Source organism: Phyllobates terribilis, unplaced genomic scaffold (assembly GCF_046119375.1).
Source record: "Phyllobates terribilis strain yellow unplaced genomic scaffold, ASM4611937v1 Scaffold_65__1_contigs__length_7625178, whole genome shotgun sequence".
Classification (NCBI taxonomy): Eukaryota; Metazoa; Chordata; class Amphibia; order Anura; family Dendrobatidae; genus Phyllobates; species Phyllobates terribilis.
The window spans coordinates 1,009,803-1,033,915 of record NW_027362825.1 but is presented as its reverse complement, the minus strand read 5'-3'; the positions used below and the strand labels follow the sequence as shown (position 1 = coordinate 1,033,915).

Genomic DNA, 24,113 nt, shown 5'->3' with positions numbered 1-24,113 from the left:
CCCAAACAGCTTTGTTCCTGGCATATTTTTGAAGCATATTTGTCTCAGTAATGCCACAGCGATTCATATTCAAACATAAATGGCTGAAATCATTCAGCTAGTGTCTGATACATGCTGCCCGTTTTAGCTATCAGGTTTCCTTTAAATCCTCATACAGCTAAGTCAAACTAAAATAAAACAAAGTGATGACGTCCAGAATGAAGGAAAAATTACAAAAAATATTATTTTCCTCAAAAGTTAAAAGTGTTCAGTTCTCAAGTTTCTATCATTTTATTTCCTGTAGATAGTTATAATGATTAGGATTTTGACATTCTCTGTAAATAGTCAGTCCATATGCTTTGTTTATTTTCTGCTTAAAATTTAATGGGTGAAGAAAAAAACTTTTGCCGAAACCTGGGATTGAACCAGGGACCTTTAGATCTTCAGTCTAACGCTCTCCCAACTGAGCTATTTCGGCAGGACACACTTAGATTCAGGAATGTTCAACACACTGTAGATGTCACAACTGGATGTATTTATTTTTACTTTGACTTGTTTTTGCAAGATTATCTATATTTGAAAGTCCCGCTATTTTGCGTACATATTTAAGAACTTACATTAATTCTTTGTGAATGAATAGAAAAAACAGCAATTCTGCATTTTTTTTACATTTTCAAATTTACTCAATTCACCAGGGTAATTCTGACTGTGTCTCTGTAGGACAGGTGATGATTGAGCATAAAACACAATTTGTAAGCATAATGTTGCATCAAGCTTTATTTTTTTCTTAGGTGCAAACAATTGGAGTGAAGATAGGAGATGCAAATTTAGAGAAAATATTCTACTGATTGTTAATGTTGAAAGTGAAAACATTTGTCCCAAAATGTGGTGAAACTTTGATGTCAGTATCACATGCGCATTTCAGACTTGTTAAACTGTGTTCATCGGCTCTTTTAGCTTTTGTTTATTAAGTATATATATAGTCTATTGATGCCTTGAGGTAAAAAAATCTGAAATTAGACTTACTGGTAATTTGGTTTCTAGGAATCTTCCACGACAGCACCTTAGGAGGTTCACTCTCTGCCCTAATAGGGACAGAGAACACATAGAGATGAAATAGTCCCTCCCATTTTCCTATCCACAGTATTTTTCAGATGCCAAAGCAACAACTAACATATGCACAAAGAAACTATTTGATGTTCCCAGAAGTCTTTTGTGAAAGCACAACTTCAGGACATTTAAGATTTGCCTCAAGGACCCCAAGGAATACTGCCAAAGTGCCAACGTTGAGAATTGGTTTTGCTAAGCCCCATCACTTTAAGTTATCGATTTGAGATTGCCACCAATAGAGCGGACCACCAACTAATCAGTAACAGGAGTGAAGCTGTACAATTTCTTGAAAGAAAATTCTAATGTCAGAAGTGGGATTTGAACCCACGCCTCCAGGAGAGACTGCAACCTAAACGCAGCGCCTTAGACCACTCGGCCATCCTGACTTCTTCTTACTTTTGTAATTTAACTCTTTCTAAGCTAAGCAGTAGAAAGATGAGCATTACTTGTGATGAAAGGAAATATGCCATGATTTCTTTTATTTTAATATTGATTTGTAACCTATTAGTTACAGCCAATTTTGAGCTTCATGACCAAGCACCGTTTTTTAAATCTGACATGTATCAATTTATGTGGCAATAACACTGGAATGCTTAACATATCCCCGTGATTCTGATAGTGTTATTTTGTAACACATTGTACTTTATATTAATGGTAAATTTAGGTCAATATATATTTAGTTTTTCTTGTGAAAATATCTAAAGTTGCACAATTTCATTGAAATGCGGTGATGCCGCATATGTCTTCAGAAACTACTGTTTGGTCACACAGCAGGACTTTGAAAGTAAGAGCGCTATTTGGGTTTTGGGAATGCAGATTTTGCAAGAATATTTTGAGGGTGACATTTGCGGAGTTGCAAAAGTACAAAAACAGCAGAAACCCCTCCAAAGTGATCCCATTTTATAAATTACTCCTCACAATGAATTCATCAACGCCAGCAATTACTACTATTGTCCAACAGGTGTTTTCACTCTGCAACATCCAGAATTGCAAATAAGCCAGTTTAGTGCCCTGCTTTCGCTTATGGAGACAAGCACCCCATACATTTTAAGTGGGCTCTCCTCGCTAGAGAAAAGCCAAATCTGTGGATTCTTTGTCTTACCATTAACGTGGAAACCCCTATTTTTAGAATGAAAGATAATGGTCCTGAGTTGGGGATTGTGTTTTTTGCCTTCCTGGCTTTTTCCCCAAACAGCTTTGTTCCTGGCATATTTTTGAAGCATATTTGTCTCAGTAATGCCACAGCGATTCATAGTCAAACATAAATGGCTGAAATCATTCAGCTAGTGTCTGATACATGCTGCCCGTTTTAGCTATCAGGTTTCCTTTAAATCCTCATACAGCTAAGTCAAACTAAAATAAAACAAAGTGATGACGTCCAGAATGAAGGAAAAATTACAAAAAATATTATTTTCCTCAAAAGTTAAAAGTGTTCAGTTCTCAAGTTTCTATCATTTTATTTCCTGTAGATAGTTATAATGATTAGGATTTTTACATTCTCTGTAAACAGTCAGTCCATATGCTTTGTTTATTTTCTGCTTAAAATTTAATGGGTGAAGAAAAAAACTTTTGCCAAAACCTGGGATTGAACCAGGGACCTTTAGATCTTCAGTCAAACGCTCTCCCAACTGAGCTATTTCGGCAGGACACACTTAGATTCAAGAATGTTCAACACACTGTAGATGTCATTATTTCCTGTAGATAGTTATAATGATTAGGATTTTTACATTCTCTGTAAACAGTCAGTCCATATGCTTTGTTTATTTTCTGCTTAAAATTTAATGGGTGAAGAAAAAAACTTTTGCCGAAACCTGGGATTGAACCAGGGACCTTTAGATCTTCAGTCTAACGCTCTCCCAACTGAGCTATTTCGGCAGGACACACTTAGATTCAGGAATGTTCAACACACTGTAGATGTCACAACTGGATGTATTTATTTTTACTTTGACTTGTTTTTGCAAGATTATCTATATTTGAAAGTCCCGCTATTTTGCGTACATATTTAAGAACTTACATTAATTCTTTGTGAATGAATAGAAAAAACAGCAATTCTGCATTTTTTTTACATTTTCAAATTTACTCAATTCACCAGGGTAATTCTGACTGTGTCTCTGTAGGACAGGTGATGATTGAGCATAAAACACAATTTGTAAGCATAATGTTGCATCAAGCTTTATTTTTTTCTTAGGTGCAAACAATTGGAGTGAAGATAGGAGATGCAAATTTAGAGAAAATATTCTACTGATTGTTAATGTTGAAAGTGAAAACATTTGTCCCAAAATGTGGTGAAACTTTGATGTCAGTATCACATGCGCATTTCAGACTTGTTAAACTGTGTTCATCGGCTCTTTTAGCTTTTGTTTATTAAGTATATATATAGTCTATTGATGCCTTGAGGTAAAAAAATCTGAAATTAGACATACTGGTAATTTGGTTTCTAGGAATCTTCCACGACAGCACCTTAGGAGGTTCACTCTCTGCCCTAATAGGGACAGAGAACACATAGAGATGAAATAGTCCCTCCCATTTTCCTATCCACAGTATTTTTCCGATGCCAAAGCAACAACTAACATATGCACAAAGAAACTATTTGATGTTCCCAGAAGTCTTTTGTGAAAGCACAACTTCAGGACATTTAAAATTTGCCTCAAGGACCCCAAGGAATACTGCCAAAGTGCCAACGTTGAGAATTGGTTTTGCTAAGCCCCATCACTTTAAGTTATCGATTTGAGATTGCCACCAATAGAGCGGACCACCAACTAATCAGTAACAGGAGTGAAGCTGTACAATTTCTTGAAAGAAAATTCTAATGTCAGAAGTGGGATTTGAACCCACGCCTCCAGGAGCGACTGCAACCTGAACGCAGAGCCTTAGACCACTCGGCCATCCTGACTTCTTCTGGCTTTTGTAATTTAACTCTTTCTAAGCTAAGCAGTAGAAAGATGAGCATTACTTGTGATGAAAGGAAATATGCCATGATTTCTTTTATTTTAATATTGATTTGTAACCTATTAGTTACAGACAATTTTGAGCTTCATGACCAAGCACCGTTTTTTAAATCTGACATGTATCAATTTATGTGGCAATAACACTGGAATGCTTAACATATCCCCGTGATTCTGATAGTGTTATTTTGTAACACATTGTACTTTATATTAATGGTAAATTTAGGTCAATATATATTTAGTTTTTCTTGTGAAAATATCTAAAGTTGCACAATTTCATTGAAATGCGGTGATGCCCTATATGTCTTCAGAAACTACTGTTTGGTCACACAGCAGGGCTTTGAAAGTAAGAGCGCTATTTGGGTTTTGGGAATGCAGATTTTGCAAGAATATTTTGAGGGTGACATTTGCGGAGTTCCAAAAGTACCAAAACAGCAGAAACCCCTCCAAAGTGATCCCATTTTATAAATTACTCCTCACAATGAATTCATCAACGCCAGCAATTACTATTATTGTCCAACAGGTGTTTTCACTCTGCAACATCCAGATTTGCAAATAAGCCAGTTTAGTGCCCAGCTTGCGCTTATGGAGACAAGCACCCCATACATTTTAAGTGGGCTCTCCTCGCTAGAGAAATGCCAAATCTGTGGATTCTTTGTCTTACCATTAACGTGGAAACCCCTATTTTTAGAATGAAAGATGACGGTCCTGAGTTGGGGCTTGTGTTTTTTGCCTTCCTGGCTTTTTCCCCAAACAGCTTTGTTCCTGGCATATTTTTGAAGCATATTTGTCTCAGTAATGCCACAGCGATTCATATTCAAACATAAATGGCTGAAATCATTCAGCTAGTGTCTGATACATGCTGCCCGTTTTAGCTATCAGGTTTCCTTTAAATCCTCATACAGCTAAGTCAAACTAAAATAAAACAAAGTGATGACGTCCAGAATGAAGGAAAAATTACAAAAAATATTATTTTCCTCAAAAGTTAAAAGTGTTCAGTTCTCAAGTTTCTATCATTTTATTTCCTGTAGATAGTTATAATGATTAGGATTTTGACATTCTCTGTAAATAGTCAGTCCATATGCTTTGTTTATTTTCTGCTTAAAATTTAATGGGTGAAGAAAAAAACTTTTGCCGAAACCTGGGATTGAACCAGGGACCTTTAGATCTTCAGTCTAACGCTCTCCCAACTGAGCTATTTCGGCAGGACACACTTAGATTCAGGAATGTTCAACACACTGTAGATGTCACAACTGGATGTATTTATTTTTACTTTGACTTGTTTTTGCAAGATTATCTATATTTGAAAGTCCCGCTATTTTGCGTACATATTTAAGAACTTACATTAATTCTTTGTGAATGAATAGAAAAAACAGCAATTCTGCATTTTTTTTACATTTTCAAATTTACTCAATTCACCAGGGTAATTCTGACTGTGTCTCTGTAGGACAGGTGATGATTGAGCATAAAACACAATTTGTAAGCATAATGTTGCATCAAGCTTTATTTTTTTCTTAGGTGCAAACAATTGGAGTGAAGATAGGAGATGCAAATTTAGAGAAAATATTCTACTGATTGTTAATGTTGAAAGTGAAAACATTTGTCCCAAAATGTGGTGAAACTTTGATGTCAGTATCACATGCGCATTTCAGACTTGTTAAACTGTGTTCATCGGCTCTTTTAGCTTTTGTTTATTAAGTATATATATAGTCTATTGATGCCTTGAGGTAAAAAAATCTGAAATTAGACTTACTGGTAATTTGGTTTCTAGGAATCTTCCACGACAGCACCTTAGGAGGTTCACTCTCTGCCCTAATAGGGACAGAGAACACATAGAGATGAAATAGTCCCTCCCATTTTCCTATCCACAGTATTTTTCAGATGCCAAAGCAACAACTAACATATGCACAAAGAAACTATTTGATGTTCCCAGAAGTCTTTTGTGAAAGCACAACTTCAGGACATTTAAGATTTGCCTCAAGGACCCCAAGGAATACTGCCAAAGTGCCAACGTTGAGAATTGGTTTTGCTAAGCCCCATCACTTTAAGTTATCGATTTGAGATTGCCACCAATAGAGCGGACCACCAACTAATCAGTAACAGGAGTGAAGCTGTACAATTTCTTGAAAGAAAATTCTAATGTCAGAAGTGGGATTTGAACCCACGCCTCCAGGAGAGACTGCAACCTAAACGCAGCGCCTTAGACCACTCGGCCATCCTGACTTCTTCTTGCTTTTGTAATTTAACTCTTTCTAAGCTAAGCAGTAGAAAGATGAGCATTACTTGTGATGAAAGGAAATATGCCATGATTTCTTTTATTTTAATATTGATTTGTAACCTATTAGTTACAGCCAATTTTGAGCTTCATGACCAAGCACCGTTTTTTAAATCTGACATGTATCAATTTATGTGGCAATAACACTGGAATGCTTAACATATCCCCGTGATTCTGATAGTGTTATTTTGTAACACATTGTACTTTATATTAATGGTAAATTTAGGTCAATATATATTTAGTTTTTCTTGTGAAAATATCTAAAGTTGCACAATTTCATTGAAATGCGGTGATGCCGCATATGTCTTCAGAAACTACTGTTTGGTCACACAGCAGGGCTTTGAAAGTAAGAGCGCTATTTGGGTTTTGGGAATGCAGATTTTGCAAGAATATTTTGAGGGTGACATTTGCGGAGTTCCAAAAGTACCAAAACAGCAGAAACCCCTCCAAAGTGATCCCATTTTATAAATTACTCCTCACAATGAATTCATCAACGCCAGCAATTACTATTATTGTCCAACAGGTGTTTTCACTCTGCAACATCCAGAATTGCAAATAAGCCAGTTTAGTGCCCAGCTTGCGCTTATGGAGACAAGCACCCCATACAGTTTAAGTGGGCTCTCCTTGCTAGAGAAATGCCAAATCTGTGGATTCTTTGTCTTACCATTAACGTGGAAACCCCTATTTTTAGAATGAAAGATGACGGTCCTGAGTTGGGGCTTGTGTTTTTTGCCTTCCTGGCTTTTTCCCCAAACAGCTTTGTTCCTGGCATATTTTTGAAGCATATTTGTCTCAGTTATGCCACAGCGATTCATAGTCAAACATAAATGGCTGAAATCATTCAGCTAGTGTCTGATACATGCTGCCCGTATTAGCTATCAGGTTTCCTTTAAATCCTCATACAGCTAAGTCAAACTAAAATAAAACAAAGTGATGACTTCCAGAATGAAGGAAAAATTACAAAAAATATTATTTTCCTCAAAAGTTAAAAGTGTTCAGTTCTCAAGTTTCTATCATTTTATTTCCTGTAGATAGTTATAATGATTAGGATTTTTACATTCTCTGTAAAGAGTCAGTCCATATGCTTTGTTTATTTTCTGCTTAAAATTTAATGGGTGAAGAAAAAAAACTTATGCCGAAACCCGGGATTGAACCAGGGACCTTTAGATCATCAGTCTAACACTCTCCCAACTGAGCTATTTCGGCAGGACACATTTAGATTCAGGAATGTTCAACACACTGTAGATGTCACAACTGGATGTATTTATTTTTACTTTGACCTGTTTTTGCAAGATTATCTATATTTGAAAGTCCCGCTATTTTGTGTACATATTTAAGAACTTACATTAATTCTTTGTGAATGAATAGAAAAAACAGCAATTCTGCATTTTTTTTACATTTTCAAATTTACTCAATTCACCAGGGTAATTCTGACTGTGTCTCTGTAGGACAGGTGATGATTGAGCATAAAACACAATTTGTAAGCATAATGTTGCATCAAGCTTTATTTTTTTCTTAGGTGCAAACAATTGGAGTGAAGATAGGAGATGCAAATTTAGAGAAAATATTCTACTGATTGTTAATGTTGAAAGTGAAAACATTTGTCCCAAAATGTGGTGAAACTTTGATGTCAGTATCACATGCGCATTTCAGACTTGTTAAACTATGTTCATCTGCTGTTTTAGCTTTTGTTTATTAAGTATATATATAGTCTATTGATGCCTTGAGGTAAAAAAATCTGAAATTAGACTTACTGGTAATTTGGTTTCTAGGAATCTTCCACGACAGCACCTTAGGAGGTTCACTCTCTGCCCTAATAGGGACAGAGAACACATAGAGATGAAATAGTCCCTCCCATTTTCCTATCCACAGTATTTTTCCCATGCCAAAGCAACAACTAACATATGCACAAAGAAACTATTTGATGTTCCCAGAAGTCTTTTGTGAAAGCACAAATTCAGGACATTTAAGATTTGCCTCAAGGACCCCAAGGAATACTGCCAAAGTGCCAACGTTGAGAATTGGTTTTGCTAAGCCCCATCACTTTTAGTTTTCGATTTGAGATTGCCACCAATAGAGCGGACCACCAACTAATCAGTAACAGGAGTGAAGCTGTACAATTTCTTGAAAGAAAATTCTAAAGTTAGAAGTGGGATTTGAACCCACGCCTCCAGGAGAGACTGCGACCTGAACGCAGCGCCTTAGACCGCTCGGCCATCCTGACTTCTTCTGGCTTTTGTAATTTAACTCTTTCTAAGCTAAGCAGTAGAAAGATGAGCATTACTTGTGATGAAAGGAAATATGCCATGATTTCTTTTATTTTAATATTGATTTGTAACCTATTAGTTACAGCCAATTTTGAGCTTCATGACCAAGCACCGTTTTTTAAATCTGACATGTATCAATTTATGTGGCAATAACACTGGAATGCTTAACATATCCCCGTGATTCTGTGAGTGTTATTTTGTAACACATTGTACTTTATATTAATGGTAAATTTAGGTCAATATATATTTAGTTTTTCTTGTGAAAATATCTAAAGTTGCACAATTTCATTGAAATGCGGTGATGCCGCATATGTCTTCAGAAACTACTGTTTGGTCACACAGCAGGGCTTTGAAAGTAAGAGCGCTATTTGGGTTTTGGGAATGCAGATTTTGCAAGAATATTTTGAGGGTGACATTTGCGGAGTTCCAAAAGTACCAAAACAGCAGAAACCCCTCCAAAGTGATCCCATTTTATAAATTACTCCTCACAATGAATTCATCAACGCCAGCAATTACTATTATTGTCCAACAGGTGTTTTCACTCTGCAACATCCAGAATTGCAAATAAGCCAGTTTAGTGCCCAGCTTGCGCTTATGGAGACAAGCACCCCATACAGTTTAAGTGGGCTCTCCTTGCTAGAGAAATGCCAAATCTGTGGATTCTTTGTCTTACCATTAACGTGGAAACCCCTATTTTTAGAATGAAAGATGACGGTCCTGAGTTGGGGCTTGTGTTTTTTGCCTTCCTGGCTTTTTCGCCAAACAGCTTTGTTCCTGGCATATTTTTGAAGCATATTTGTCTCAGTAATGCCACAGCGATTCATAGTCAAACATAAATGGCTGAAATCATTCAGCTAGTGTCTGATACATGCTGCCCGTATTAGCTATCAGGTTTCCTTTAAATCCTCATACAGCTAAGTCAAACTAAAATAAAACAAAGTGATGACTTCCAGAATGAAGGAAAAATTACAAAAAATATTATTTTCCTCAAAAGTTAAAAGTGTTCAGTTCTCAAGTTTCTATCATTTTATTTCCTGTAGATAGTTATAATGATTAGGATTTTTACATTCTCTGTAAACAGTCAGTCCATATGCTTTGTTTATTTTCTGCTTAAAATTTAATGGGTGAAGAAAAAAACTTATGCCGAAACCCAGGATTGAACCAGGGACCTTTAGATCTTCAGTCTAACACTCTCCCAACTGAGCTATTTCAGCAGGACACATTTAAATTCAGGAATGTTCAACACACTGTAGATGTCACAACTTGATGTATTTATTTTTACTTTGACCTGTTTTTGCAAGATTATCTATATTTGAAAGTCCCGCTATTTTGCGTACATATTTAAGAACTTACATTAATTCTTTGTGAATGAATAGAAAAAACAGCAATTCTGCATTTTTTTTACATTTTCAAATTTACTCAATTCACCAGGGTAATTCTGACTGTGTCTCTGTAGGACAGGTGATGATTGAGCATAAAACACAATTTGTAAGCATAATGTTGCATCAAGCTTTATTTTTTTCTTAGGTGCAAACAATTGGAGTGAAGATAGGAGATGCAAATTTAGAGAAAATATTCTACTGATTGTTAATGTTGAAAGTGAAAACATTTGTCCCAAAATGTGGTGAAACTTTGATGTCAGTATCACATGCGCATTTCAGACTTGTTAAACTATGTTCATCTGCTGTTTTAGCTTTTGTTTATTAAGTATATTTATAGTCTATTGATGCCTTGAGGTAAAAAAATCTAAAATTAGACTTACTGGTAATTTGGTTTCTAGGAATCTTCCACGACAGCACCTTAGGAGGTTCACTCTCTGCCCTAATAGGGACAGAGAACACATAGAGATGAAATAGTCCCTCCCATTTTCCTATCCACAGTATTTTTCCGATGCCAAAGCAACAACTAACATATGCACAAAGAAACTATTTGATGTTCCCAGAAGTCTTTTGTGAAAGCACAAATTCAGGACATTTAAGATTTGCCTCAAGGACCCCAAGGAATACTGCCAAAGTGCCAACGTTGAGAATTGGTTTTGCTAAGCCCCATCACATTTAGTTTTCGATTTGAGATTGCCACCAATAGAGCGGACCACCAACTAATCAGTAACAGGAGTGAAGCTGTACAATTTCTTGAAAGAAAATTCTAATGTCAGAAGTGGGATTTGAACCCACGCCTCCAGGAGAGACTGCAACCTGAACGCAGCGCCTTAGACCCCTCGGCCATCCTGACTTCTTCTGGCTTTTGTAATTTAACTCTTTCTAAGCTAAGCAGTAGAAAGATGAGCATTACTTGTGATGAAAGGAAATATGCCATGATTTCTTTTATTTTAATATTGATTTGTAACCTATTAGTTACAGCCAATTTTGAGCTTCATGACCAAGCACCGTTTTTTAAATCTGACATGTATCAATTTATGTGGCAATAACACTGGAATGCTTAACATATCCCCGTGATTCTGATAGTGTTATTTTGTAACACATTGTACTTTATATTAATGGTAAATTTAGGTCAATATATATTTAGTTTTTCTTGTGAAAATATCTAAAGTTGCACAATTTCATTGAAATGTGGTGATGCCGCATATGTCTTCAGAAACTACTGTTTGGACACACAGCAGGGCTTTGAAAGTAAGAGCGCTATTTGGGTTTTGGGAATGCAGATTTTGCAAGAATATTTTGAGGGTGACATTTGCGGGGTTCCAAAAGTACCAAAACAGCAGAAACCCCTCCAAAGTGATCCCATTTTATAAATTACTCCTCACAATGAATTCATCAACGCCAGCAATTACTATTATTGTCCAACAGGTGTTTTCACTCTGCAACATCCAGAATTGCAAATAAGCCAGTTAGTGCCCAGCTTGCGCTTATGGAGACAAGCACCCCATACATTTTAAGTGGGCTCTCCTCGCTAGAGAAATGCCAAATCTGTGGATTCTTTGTCTTACCATTAACGTGGAAACCCCTATTTTTAGAATGAAAGATCACGGTCCTGAGTTGGGGCTTGTGTTTTTTGCCTTCCTGGCTTTTTCCCCAAACTGCTTTGTTCCTGGCATATTTTTGAAGCATATTTGTCTCAGTAATGCCACAACGATTCATAGTCAAACATAAATGGCTGAAATCATTCAGCTAGTGTCTGATACATGCTGCCCGTTTTAGCTATCAGGTTTCCTTTAAATCCTCATACAGCTAAGTCAAACTAAAATAAAACAAAGTGATGACGTCCAGAATGAAGGAAAAATTACAAAAAATATTATTTTCTTCAAAAGTTAAAAGTGTTCAGATCTCAAGTTTCTATCATTTTATTTCCTGTAGATAGTTATAATGATTAGGATTTTTACATTCTCTGTAAACAGTCAGTCCATATGCTTTGTTTATTTTCTGCTTAAAATTTAATGGGTGAAGAAAAAAACTTATGCCGAAACCCAGGATTGAACCAGGGACCTTTAGATCTTCAGTCTAACACTCTCCCAACTGAGGTATTTCGGCAGGACACATTTAGATTCAGGAATGTTCAACACACTGTAGATGTCACAACTGGATGTATTTATTTTTACTTTGACCTGTTTTTGCAAGATTATCTATATTTGAAAGTCCCGCTATTTTGCGTACATATTTAAGAACTTACATTAATTCTTTGTGAATGAATAGAAAAAACAGCAATTCTGCATTTTTTTTACATTTTCAAATTTACTCAATTCACCAGGGTAATTCTGACTGTGTCTCTGTAGGACAGGTGATGATTGAGCATAAAACACAATTTGTAAGCATAATGTTGCATCAACCTTTATTTTTTTCTTAGGTGCAAACAATTGGAGTGAAGATAGGAGATGCAAATTTAGAGAAAATATTCTACTGATTGTTAATGTTGAAAGTGAAAACATTTGTCCCAAAATGTGGTGAAACTTTGATGTCAGTATCACATGCGCATTTCAGACTTGTTAAACTATGTTCATCTGCTGTTTTAGCTTTTGTTTATTAAGTATATATATAGTCTATTGATGCCTTGAGGTAAAAAAATCTGAAATTAGACTTACTGGAAATTTGGTTTCTAGGAATCTTCCACGACAGCACCTTAGGAGGTTCACTCTCTGTCCTAATAGGGACAGAGAACACATAGAGATGAAATAGTCCCTCCCATTTTCCTATCCACAGTATTTTTCCGATTCCAAAGCAACAACTAACATATGCACAAAGAAACTATTTGATGTTCCCAGAAGTCTTTTGTGAAAGCACAAATTCAGGACATTTAAGATTTGCCTCAAGGACCCCAAGGAATACTGCCAAAGTGCCAACGTTGAGAATTGGTTTTGCTAAGCCCCATCACTTTAAATTATGGATTTGAGATTGCCACCAATAGAGCGGACCCCCAACAAATCAGTAACAGGAGTGAAGCAGTAAAATTTCTTGAAAGAAAATTCTAATGTCAGAATTTGGATTCGAACCCACACCTCCAGAAGAGACTGCAACCTGAACACAGCGCCTTAGACCGCCCGGCCATCATGACTTCTTCTGGCTTTTGTAATTTAACTCTTTCTAAGCTAAGCAGTAGAAAGATGAGCATTACTTGTGATGAAAGGAAATATGCCATGATTTCTTTTATTTTAATATTGATTTGTAACCTATTAGTTACAGCCAATTTTGAGCTTCATGACCAGGCACCGTTTTTTAAATCTGACATGTATCAATATATGTGGCAATAACACTGAAATGCTTAACATATCCCCGTGATTCTGATAGTGTTATTTTGTAACACAATGTACTTTATATTAATGGTAAATTTAGGTCAATATATATTTAGTTTTTCTTGTGAAAATATCTAAAGTTGCACAATTTCATTGAAATGCGGTGATGCCCCATATGTCTTCAGAAACTACTGTTTGGTCACACAGCAGGGCTTTGAAAGTAAGAGCGCTATTTGGGTTTTGGGAATGCAGATTTTGCAAGAATATTTTGAGGGTGACATTTGCGGAGTTCCAAAAGTACCAAAACAGCAGAAACCCCTCCAAAGTGATCCCATTTTATAAATTACTCCTCACAATGAATTCATCAACGCCAGCAATTACTATTATTGTCCAACAGGTGTTTTCACTCTGCAACATCCAGAATTGCAAATAAGCCAGTTTAGTGCCCAGCTTGCGCTTATGGAGACAAGCACCCCATACATTTTAAGTGGGCTCTCCTCACTAGAGAAATGCCAAATCTGTGGATTCTTTGTCTTACCATTAACGTGGAAACCCCTATTTTTAGAATGAAAGATGATGGTCCTGAGTTGGGGCTTGTGTTTTTTGCCTTCCTGGCTTTTTCCCCAAACTGCTTTGTTCCTGGCATATTTTTTAAGCATATTTGTCTCAGTAATGCCACAGCGATTCATAGTCAAACATAAATGGCTGAAATCATTCAGCTAGTGTCTGATACATGCTGCCCGTATTAGCTATCAGGTTTCCTTTAAATCCTCATACAGCTAAGTCAAACTAAAATAAAACAAAGTGATGACGTCCAGAATGAAGGAAAAATTACAAAAAATATTATTTTCCTCAAAAGTTAAAAGTGTTCAGTTCTCAAGTTTCTATCATTTTATTTCCTGTAGATAGTTATAATGATTAGGATTTTTACATTCTCTGTAAACAGTCAGTCCATATGCTTTGTTTATTTTCTGCTTAAAATTTAATGGGTGAAGAAAAAAACTTTTGCCGAAACCTGTGACCTTTAGATCTTCAGTCTAACGCTCTCCCAGCTAAGCTATTTCGGCTGGACACATTTAGCTTCACGAATGTTCAACACACTGTAAATGTCACAACTGGATGTTTTTATTTTTACTTTGACTTGTTTTTGCAAGATGATCTATATTTGAAAGTCACGCTATTTTGCGTACATATTTAATAACTTACATTAACTCTTTGTGAATGAATAGAAGAAAACAGCAATTCTGCATTTTTTTTACATATTAAAATTTACTCAATTCGCCAGGGTAATTCTGACTGTGTCTCTGTAGGACAGGTGATGATTGAGCATAAAACACAATTTGTAAGCATAATGTTGCATCAAGATTTATTTTTTCTTAGGTGCAAACAATTGGAGTGAAGAAAGGAGATGCAAATTTAGAGAAAATATTCTACTGATTGTTAATGTTGAAACTGAAAACATTTGTCCCAAAATGTGGTGAAACTTTGATGTCAGTATCACATGCGCATTTCAGACTTGTTAAACTATGTTCATCTGCTATTTTAGCTTTTGTTTATTAAGTATATTTATAGTCTATTTATTCCTGAGGTAGAAAAATCTGAAATTAGACTTACAGGTAATTAAGTTTCTAGGAATCTTCCACGACAGCACCTTAGGAGGTTCACTCTCCGCCGTAATAGGGACAGAGAACACATAGAGATGAAATAGTCCCTCCCATTTTAATATCCACAGTATTTTTCTTTTGTGAAAGCACAAATTCAGGACATTTAACATTTGCCTCAAGGACCCCCAGGAATACTGCCAAAGTGCCAACGTTGAGAATTGGTTTTGCTAAGCCCCGTCACTTTTAGTTTTCGGTTTGAGATTGCCACCAATAAAGCAGACCCCCAACTAATCAGTAACAGGAGTGAAGCTGTACAATTTCTTGAAAGAAAATGCTAATGTCAGAAGTGTTATTCGATCCCAAGCCTCCAGTAGAGACTGTGACCTGAACGCAGCGCTTTAGACCGCTCAGCAACCTGACTTCTTCTGGCATTTTGTGATTTAACTCTTTCTAAGCTAAGCAGTAGAAAGATGAGCATTACTTGTGATGAAAGGAAATATACCATGATTTCTTTTATTTTAATATTGATTCGTAACCTATTAGTTACAGCTAGTGTTGATCGAGCACTAAAATGTTCGGGTGCTCGAAGCTTGGGCCGAGCTCGCCGTGATACTCGGGTGCTCGTCCCGAGCAACGAGCCCAATGTTAGTCTAAGGGAGACCCGAGCATTTTTGGCGTCACACACCCGGCAGTCTTTTAAAAGCCTAACAAGTGCCCAAAACAATAGTGACAGTGCTCAAATGACATGGGGACAGCATGGGGATCGCCCCAGGAAGCATTTCTGATGCCCAGGTCACTGCTCTCAACAACGTGGTCAGAGGTAGTAAGCCACTTTTAAGGGCTCACAATAAAACGTTCAAAAGCGAAACTGAAACTGCTTTCCTGTGAAATATGTTAAGGAACTTCCTTTCCAGGGTAAAAACTTGTGTATAAGGTAAAATAAATAACCCCCCCCAAAAAAATACTCCTCCACACCTTGGGCTATGTTCACAAGTATCATTTTTTATGCGTTTTTGCACTTTTGTATTGCTTTCAACCGTGACAAATGCATTCACCGGGAAATGTAATTTTAACATTTTACAACCTTATCTGGCCATGTGCTGTGTGACACATGCATACAGTGCTGAAAAGACATGGGAACAGCATGGGGAAGACCCCTGTAAGCATCTCTTACACCCAGGTCACTGCCTAAAAGTGTGCCCATCAGAAGTCATCCTTGCCGCATCAGAAGATGCAGACTTGCAACTATCCCCGGGTGTCCACACTCGGTCCCCAGCCACCCTGCAGCCGGTTGTCCACACACGATCCCCAGCCGCCTGGGGGCAGCCGGGTGTCCATAAACGGTCCCCAGCCACCCTTATTTCTCCTTGGAACATCCCCCCCCACACTTTTCTTAGCCCGGCCTGCTTTAGGGCAGCATTGGACAAGCCCACCAGAGAACCAGACTACTCCGGTGGGCCCTGGCTTCTCCATCAGGGGAGTTGAGAGTGCCAAGGTGAGGACCATGATGATGATGATACAAGTTAGCATCTGCTTTGTTTTCTTGGAATGCAAGCGCATGTATGTAGTAGCGGCTAGGCCTGAGGTGGTCAGCGTTTTGGTGCATATCCTACCTCCTCTGAGGATTGCTGGATGTTTTCCTGCTACTATTCCAGTTCTATGACTCCCTTTAAAACAAAGCTTCAGGTGATAAATGATGGATGAGGTAGTGGCAAAGGAGAAAGAGGAGGAGAAACAGGGACCATTCATATCAATATCAGGCCAGTCAACCACATATGTCTTGTAGGATATGTTTCAGTAACAAAAGGAGCAGTTCGTCTACACAGTTATAGTTCATACAGTGAGTGCAATGCCTACCAAAAATTTTGAGGCACTCCAATGCCCCTTGGAAATGACATGGAGGTCAGAGGGCCCTAACTAAACCATTTTTTCCATTTATAGCAACTGGATGTCCTGTACACTGTTGGCCTAAGCAGTGAATGGAAGGCTTTCCAAAAATTATGAGGAACTGCAATGCCCCATGAAACAGACGTGGATTAGAGCTTACTAAAAACCTTCTACCCATTATTGTCTCCCCTAGTTTTCGCCTTTGCATTGAAAAGCAAAAACTGACTAAAATTAGGAGGAAATGCAATGCCCGTTGGAAGAGTCGTGGACGTTAGAGGTAATTAAAAACAACATTTCAATGGCCCTTGGAAGAGCTGTGGAGTTCAGAGTGGCTTAATAAGATGATTTTAATGCCCCTTTGAAGAGACGTGGAGGTCACAGTAGCTTAACAAGACGGTTTTAATGCCCCTCGGAAAAGACGTGGAGGTCCCAGTATCTTAACAAGACGGTTTGAATGCCCCTTGGAAGAGACGTGGAGGTCACAGAAGCTTAACAAGACGGTTTTAATGCCCCTCGGAAAAGTGGTGGAGGTCGCAGTAGCTTAACAAGAGGGTTTTAATGCCGCTCGGAAAAGATGTGGAGGTCCCAGTAGCTTAACAAGATGGTTTGAATGCCCCTTGGAATAGACGTGGAGGTCACAGTAGCTTAACAAGACACTTATAATGCCCCTTACAAGAGCCATACAGTACAGCATCTTAAAAATATTATTCCTATTATTGGGGAGTGGGTCTCCCATAGTATTTGCTCATGCCTTCCAAGCAAAAGCTTCCAAAAATTAGGATGGAGCAATTTGAAATGCCCCTTACAAGAGCCATGCAGTAGAGCATATTACAAACATAAGTCCCATTATTGGGGAGTGGGTCTCCCATAGTATTTGCTTATGCCTTCCAAGCAAAAGCTTCCAAAAATTAAGATGGAGCAACTTGCAATGCCCCTTACAAGAGCCATGCAGTACAGCATATTACAAACATTATTCCCATTATTGGGGAGCGGGTCTCCCATAGTATTTGCTTATGCCTTCCAAGCAAAAGCTACCAAAAATTAGGACGGAGCAACTTGCAATGCACCTTACAAGAGCCATGTAGTACAGCATATTACAAACATTATTCCCATTATTGGGGAGTGTGTCTACCATAGTTTTTGCTTATGCCTTCCAAGCAAAAGCTTCCAAAAATTAGGATGGAGCAACTTGCAATGTCCCTTACAAGAGCCATGCAGTACAGCATATTACAAACATAAGTCCCATTATTTGGGAGTGGGTCTCCCATAGTATTTGCTTATGCCTTCCAAGCAAAAGATTCCAAAAATTAAGACGGAGCAACTTGCAATGCCCCTTACAAAAGCCATGCAGTACAGCATATTACAAACATAAGTCCCATTATTCTGGAGTGGGTCTCCCATAGTATTTGCTTATGCCTTCCAAGCAAAAGCTTCAAAAAATTAGGAGGAAATGCAATGCCCGTTCGAAGACTCGTGGAGGTCCCAGTAGCTTAACAAGATGGTTTTAATGCCCATTACAAAAGACGTGGAGGTCAGAGTGGTATAACAAGACGCTTTTAATGCCCCACAGAAGAGACGTGGAGGTCAGAGTGGTATAACAATACCCTTTTAATGCCCCTCAGAAGAGACGTGGGGGTCAGAGTGGTATATCAAGACGCTTTTAATGCCCCTTACAAGAGACGTGGAGGTCAGAGTGGTATAACAAGACACTTTTAATGCCCATTACAAGAGACGTGGAGGTCAGAGTGGTATAACATGAAGCTTTTAATGCCCCTTACAAGAGACGTGGAGATCAGAGTGGTATAACAAGACGCTTTTAATGCCCATTACAAGAGACGTGGAGGTCAGAGTGGTATAACAAGACGCTTTTAATGCCCCTTACAAGAGACGTGGAGGTCAGAGTGGTATAACAAGATGGTTTTAATGCCCCTCAGAAGAGACGTGGAGGTCAGAGTGGTATAACAAGACGCTCTTAATGCCCCTCAGAAGAGACGTGGAGGTCAGAGTGGTATAACAAGACGGTTTTAATGCCCCTCAGAAGAGACGTGGAGGTCAGAGTGGTATAACAAGACGGTTTTAATGCTGCTTACAAGAGATGTGGAGGTCAGAGTGGTATAACAAGATGCTTTTAATGCCCCTTACAAGAGACGTGGAGGTCAGAGTGGTATAGCAAGACGCTTTTAATGCCCCTTACAAGAGATGTGGAGGTCAGAGTGGTATAACAAGATACTTTTAATGCCCCTTACAACAGACGTGGAGTTCAGAGTGGTATAACAAGATGCTTTTAATGCCCCTTACAAGAGACGTGGAGGTCAGAGTGGTATAACAAGACGGTTTTAATGCCCCTCAGAAGAGACGTGGAGGTCAGAGTGGTTTAACAAGACGCTTTTAATGCCCTTTACAAGAGACGTGGAGGTCAGAGGCGTATAACAAGATGGTTTTAATGCCCCTTACAAGAGCCACACAGTAGAGCATCTTAAAAATATTATTCCCATTATTGGGGAGTGGGTCTCCCACAGTCTTTGCTTATGCCCCCCAAGCAAAAGCTGACAAAAATAAGGACGGAGGAACTTTCAATAATGGCAACATGGACCACAGTCACCCTGGTGGTATAGTGGTGGTGGAGGCTGAGGATAAGGAGAAGAACATAAAACAGCCGAAATGAGGAAGCCTATACCCATGTGTGGGTGTGAAGCGGTGCATATGAATACACCTCCCGAAATAACAGAGTGGATTTGACTTTATGTTACTCTGTTGTCATTTGGTGGTGATGAGAAGTCTGGCCCAATCCAGCCCTTGTTCATTTTGATAAGGGTCAGCTTGTCAGCATTGTCAGTTGACAGGTGAGTGCGCTTATCAGTTATAATTCCCCCAGCGGCACTAAAAACACGCTCCGATAACACGCTAGCAGCAGGGCAGGCCAGGACCTCCCAGAGCGAGGTCATTCCAAGTGTCCAGCTTGGATTCCCAATAATTAAAAGGCACAGAGGAATCACGGAGGACGCTGGTACGGTCGGCAAGGTTCTCCCTAACCATCTTTTGAAACTTTCCACTCTATGTGAGAGTACCCAGCGCCTCAGGGTCTGTTCGAAGGGAGGGTCTGAGAAAACTGTCCCAGAACATTGACAGTGTTCCACTGCCTCTGCTGGATTGGAGTTGCCTCTCTCTCGCTTGTACGCTTTGGTTGGTCAACGAACTGTGACCTCTGCCGCTAGCGTGTTCAGATGGGAATTTTTTTAACAGTTCTGCAGCAAGGCCCTTCTGGTACTGGCCCATTTTTGTAGACCTCTCCACCTCAGGAATAAGAGAGTGAAAGTTCTCCTTGTAGCGGGGGTCTACAAGTGTCACCAACCAGTAATAAATGTCACCCAACATTTTGACGACGCGAGGGTCACGGTTAAGGCAGCGTAACATAAAGTGAGCTATGCATGCCAAACTGGTAACGGGAAAGATTTCCGTGTCCTCACCAAGATGACGACTGACCATGCTCTCCTCCTCCTCCTCCTCCTCCCCCCTGTCCTCAGGCCACCCACGCTGAACCGACAGTATGATACTTGTACAGGTACTACCGTCTACTGCGCATGATAACTGCTCCTGTTCTCTCTCCTCCTCTCCCTCATTGTCCCCCAATGCACATTGGGATGAGTAGAGGCTGGGCTGTGTGTAATCGCCCATTATGGCTTCTTAATCCATCTCATCATACTCTGGCTGCAATGCCTCCTCTTTAATTCTCTGCAGAGAGCATTGCAAAAGACAGACAAGTGGGATGCTGACACTAATGATGGCGTCATCGCCACTCACCATCTTGGTGGCCTCCTCAAAGTTTGTCAGGATGGTACATATGTCAGACATCCAGGTCCACTCATGAGGTCTTATGTGTGGAGTCTGACCTGAATATCGACGGCCTTGTTGCAGCTGGTACTCCACAACTGCTCTCTTCTGCTCACAAATCCTTTGCAACATGTGGAGGGTAGAGTTCCAATGTGTGGGGACATCACACACCAGTCGGTGTGCCGGAAGCTGCAAACTCTGCTGCAACACAGCAAGGGCGGCGGAAGCTGTAGCCGATTTGCGAAAATGAGCTGACAGGCGGCGTACTTTGACGAGCAGATCTGGCAACTCAGGGTACGATTTAAGAAACCGCTGAATGAGGAGGTTAAGCACATGAGCCAGGTATGGTACGTGTGTGATCTCGCCTCGCCTCAGAGCCGCCACCTTGTTACGGCCATTGTCACACACGACCATGCCTGGATGTAGGTTCAGCGGTCTCAGCCACAGATCTGCCTGCTCTTTCACAGCTGTCCACAACTCACAAGAAGAGATGAGCGGTGTTCGAATCGAACTGTTTGCCAATCTCAAATTCGAGTTGTTTTGGGCGGTGTTCGAGCCGTTCGACGAACCCGAATGATTTGAAAAAAATCAGGCTGTTCGAGGTTATGTTCGATAACTGTTAGTGCACCAAAATCGTAACTGGATTTTTTCACAGTAATGCTGATAATAAATGTTAATACACAGTTTGAGCGTACAGCGGTGCGGAGGGAGGGGCATGGGATGGATCTCTGCAGAAATAATGAAGATCTTCATTTTTTTTCTCTTTCCCGCATTTACAGTGGGGAGCTGCAGTCTGTCAGCCTATCAGTGCTTTTTTTCACACAAGCAAGGGCATGTGACATTGGCTGTGTATGTCACATGTCCTTGCCCTATAAGACCCAGCCATTTTCCCCATCGCCACCATTTTCTCACTGCTGCAGCTGAGTGTTAGACGGCACCGCTGCTGCTGTGGGTGCTATATTTTGTAACTGTGTGAATTGCAAGCGAATTTGCTCTTAAATAGACAGATAGGTTTAGGGAGTAGGAACTAGAGATGAGCGTTGTTCTACTCGAACTGTTCGCCAATCTCAAATTCGAGCTGTTTTGGGCGGTGTTCGAGCCGTTCGGCGAACACGAACGATTTGAGAAAAATTCGGCTGTTCGAGGTTATGTTCGATAACTGTTCGTACACCAAAATCATAACTGGATTTTTTCTCAGTAATGATGAAAATTAATGTTAATACGCAGTTTCAGTGTACAGCGGGGTGGGGGGGAGGGGCAGGGGATGGATCTCTGCAGGAATAATGAAGATCTCCATTTTTTTTTCTCTTTCCCGCTTTTGCAGTGGGGAGGTGCAGTCTGTCAGCCTATCAACAGCGCACACACGGAGCGAACTGCTGTTTTTCACACAAGCAAGGGCATGTGTCATTGGCAGTGTATGTCACATGTCCTTGCCCTATAAGACCAAGCCATTTTCCCCATCGCCACCATTTTCTCACTGCTGCAGCTGAGTGTTAGACGGCACCGCTGTTGCTGTGTGCGCTATACCTTGTTAATTTCAAGCCAATTTTCGCACAAATCTACAGATAGCTTGGGAGTAGGGAATAGTTGTGATTGCAGTCTTTTTAAGTACTAGGTTACAGCATTTCCTACGACTTTTATCAGGCAGGTCTGTGCTCTTAAATAGATAGATTGTGGGAGTAAAGACTAATTGTAATTGCAGTCCTTTTCAGGACTAGCTTACATCAGTTCCTATCAGTTTTTGCCAGGCAGGTCTGTGCCAGTGCTGTGCAAGTTTTTTTCACAGCATTTGGCTGAATCTAGCAAAGCTAATCCTTTTTGGCCTATTGCAGAGTGTGTTAGTCAGTGGAGTAGCCTATCTGTGTTGCAAGATATACCACCTGTGTATAGAATACCAATTTTTTTACTGCACCTAGTGAAGTAAAATCTTTTGGGCATAGCATCATTCTATTAGTCCATCTATACTGACCTCCATTAGGTTGCAAATTGAATATAATTTTTTTCTGCATCTAGCTCTGAAAAAATATTTGGACTTCTAGCAGTGTGTGGGACTTGTTCTATTAGTCCATCTATACTGACCTCCATCAGGTTGCAAACTGAATATAATTTTTTTCTGCATCTAGCTCTGAAAAAATATTTGGCCTTCTAGCAGTGTGTGGGACTTTCTCTATTAGTCCATCTATACTGACCTCCATCAGGTTGCAAACTGAATATATTTTTTTTCTGCATCTACCTCTGAAAAAATATTGGGCTTCTAGCTGTGTGTGGGACTTGTTCTATTAATCCATCTATACAGACCTCCATCAGGTTGCAAACTGAATATATATTTTTTTTGCATCTACCTCTGAAAAAATATTGGGCTTCTAGCTGTGTGTGGGACTTGTTCTATTAATCCATCTATACAGACCTCCATCAGTTTGCAAACTGAATATAATTTTTTTCTGCATCTAGCTCTGAAAATATAGTTGGCCTTCTAGCAGTGTGTGGGACTTTCTCTATTAGTCCATCTATACTGACCTCCATCAGGTTGCAAATTAAAAATAATTTTTATCTGCATCTAGCTCTGAAAAATATTTGGCCTTCTAGCAGTGTGTGGGACTTTCTCTATTAGTCCATCTATACTGACCTCCATCAGGTTGCAAATTAAAAATAATTTTTATTTACATCTACCTCTGAAAAAATATTTGGGCTTCTAGCTGTGTGTGGGACTTGTTCTATTAGTCCATCTATACTGACCTCCATCAGGTTGCAAACTGAATATAATTTTTTTCTGCATCTAGCTCTGAAAATATATTTGGCCTTCTAGCAGTGTGTGGGACTTTCTCTATTAGTCCATCTATACTGACCTCCATCAGGTTGCAAATTAAAAATAATTTTTATCTGCATCTAGCTCTGAAAAAATATTTGGCCTTCTAGCAGTGTGTGGGACTTTCTCTATTAGTCCATCTATACTGACCTCCATCAGGTTGCAAATTAAAAATAATTTTTATCTGCATCTAGCTCTGAAAAATTATTTGGCCTTCTAGCAGTGTGTGGGACTTTCTCTATTAGTCCATCTATACTGACCTCCATCAGGTTGCAAATTAAAAATAATTTTTTTTCTGCATCTACCTCTGAAAAAATATTGGGCTTCTAGCTGTGTGTGGGACTTGTTCTATTAATCCATCTATACAGACCTCCATCAGGTTGCAAACTGAATATAATTTTTTTCTGCATCTACCTCTGAAAAAATATTTGGGCTTCTAGCTGTGTGTGGGACTTGTTCTATTAGTCCATCTATACTGACCTCCATCAGTTTGCAAACTGAATATAATTTTTTTCTGCATCTATCTCTGAAAATATATTTGGCCTTCTAGCAGTGTGTGGGAATTCTCTATTAGTCCATCTATACTGACCTCCATCAGGTTGCAAATTAAAAATAATTTTTATCTGCATCTAGCTCTGAAAAAATATTTGGCCTTCTAGCAGTGTGTGGGACTTTCTCTATTAGTCCATCTATACTGACCTCCATCAGGTTGCAAATTAAAAATA

At 39.1% G+C, this 24,113-nt stretch overlaps 12 non-coding genes across 12 annotated transcripts; all 12 read right to left on the bottom strand.

The window, feature by feature from the left end:
• Positions 1–384: 384 nt before the first annotated feature.
• On the bottom strand, positions 385–457 carry TRNAF-GAA (transfer RNA phenylalanine (anticodon GAA)). The gene has a single exon. It is a non-coding gene; the product is annotated as a tRNA-Phe (tRNA).
• Positions 458–1,392: 935 nt separating this feature from the next.
• TRNAL-UAG (transfer RNA leucine (anticodon UAG)) lies at positions 1,393–1,475 on the bottom strand. Its single transcript has one exon. It is a non-coding gene; the product is annotated as a tRNA-Leu (tRNA).
• A 1,184-nt stretch (positions 1,476–2,659) lies between these two features.
• TRNAF-GAA (transfer RNA phenylalanine (anticodon GAA)) lies at positions 2,660–2,732 on the bottom strand. Its single transcript has one exon. It is a non-coding gene; the product is annotated as a tRNA-Phe (tRNA).
• Positions 2,733–2,891: 159 nt separating this feature from the next.
• Positions 2,892–2,964, bottom strand: TRNAF-GAA (transfer RNA phenylalanine (anticodon GAA)). Its single transcript has one exon. It is a non-coding gene; the product is annotated as a tRNA-Phe (tRNA).
• A 935-nt stretch (positions 2,965–3,899) lies between these two features.
• TRNAL-CAG (transfer RNA leucine (anticodon CAG)) lies at positions 3,900–3,982 on the bottom strand. The gene has a single exon. It is a non-coding gene; the product is annotated as a tRNA-Leu (tRNA).
• Positions 3,983–5,166: 1,184 nt separating this feature from the next.
• Positions 5,167–5,239, bottom strand: TRNAF-GAA (transfer RNA phenylalanine (anticodon GAA)). The gene has a single exon. It is a non-coding gene; the product is annotated as a tRNA-Phe (tRNA).
• A 935-nt stretch (positions 5,240–6,174) lies between these two features.
• Positions 6,175–6,257, bottom strand: TRNAL-UAG (transfer RNA leucine (anticodon UAG)). Its single transcript has one exon. It is a non-coding gene; the product is annotated as a tRNA-Leu (tRNA).
• A 1,185-nt stretch (positions 6,258–7,442) lies between these two features.
• TRNAI-GAU (transfer RNA isoleucine (anticodon GAU)) lies at positions 7,443–7,515 on the bottom strand. The gene has a single exon. It is a non-coding gene; the product is annotated as a tRNA-Ile (tRNA).
• A 935-nt stretch (positions 7,516–8,450) lies between these two features.
• TRNAL-CAG (transfer RNA leucine (anticodon CAG)) lies at positions 8,451–8,533 on the bottom strand. Its single transcript has one exon. It is a non-coding gene; the product is annotated as a tRNA-Leu (tRNA).
• A 1,184-nt stretch (positions 8,534–9,717) lies between these two features.
• TRNAF-GAA (transfer RNA phenylalanine (anticodon GAA)) lies at positions 9,718–9,790 on the bottom strand. The gene has a single exon. It is a non-coding gene; the product is annotated as a tRNA-Phe (tRNA).
• Positions 9,791–10,725: 935 nt separating this feature from the next.
• Positions 10,726–10,808, bottom strand: TRNAL-CAG (transfer RNA leucine (anticodon CAG)). The gene has a single exon. It is a non-coding gene; the product is annotated as a tRNA-Leu (tRNA).
• A 1,183-nt stretch (positions 10,809–11,991) lies between these two features.
• Positions 11,992–12,064, bottom strand: TRNAF-GAA (transfer RNA phenylalanine (anticodon GAA)). The gene has a single exon. It is a non-coding gene; the product is annotated as a tRNA-Phe (tRNA).
• Between the last annotated feature and the right edge of the window lie 12,049 nt (positions 12,065–24,113).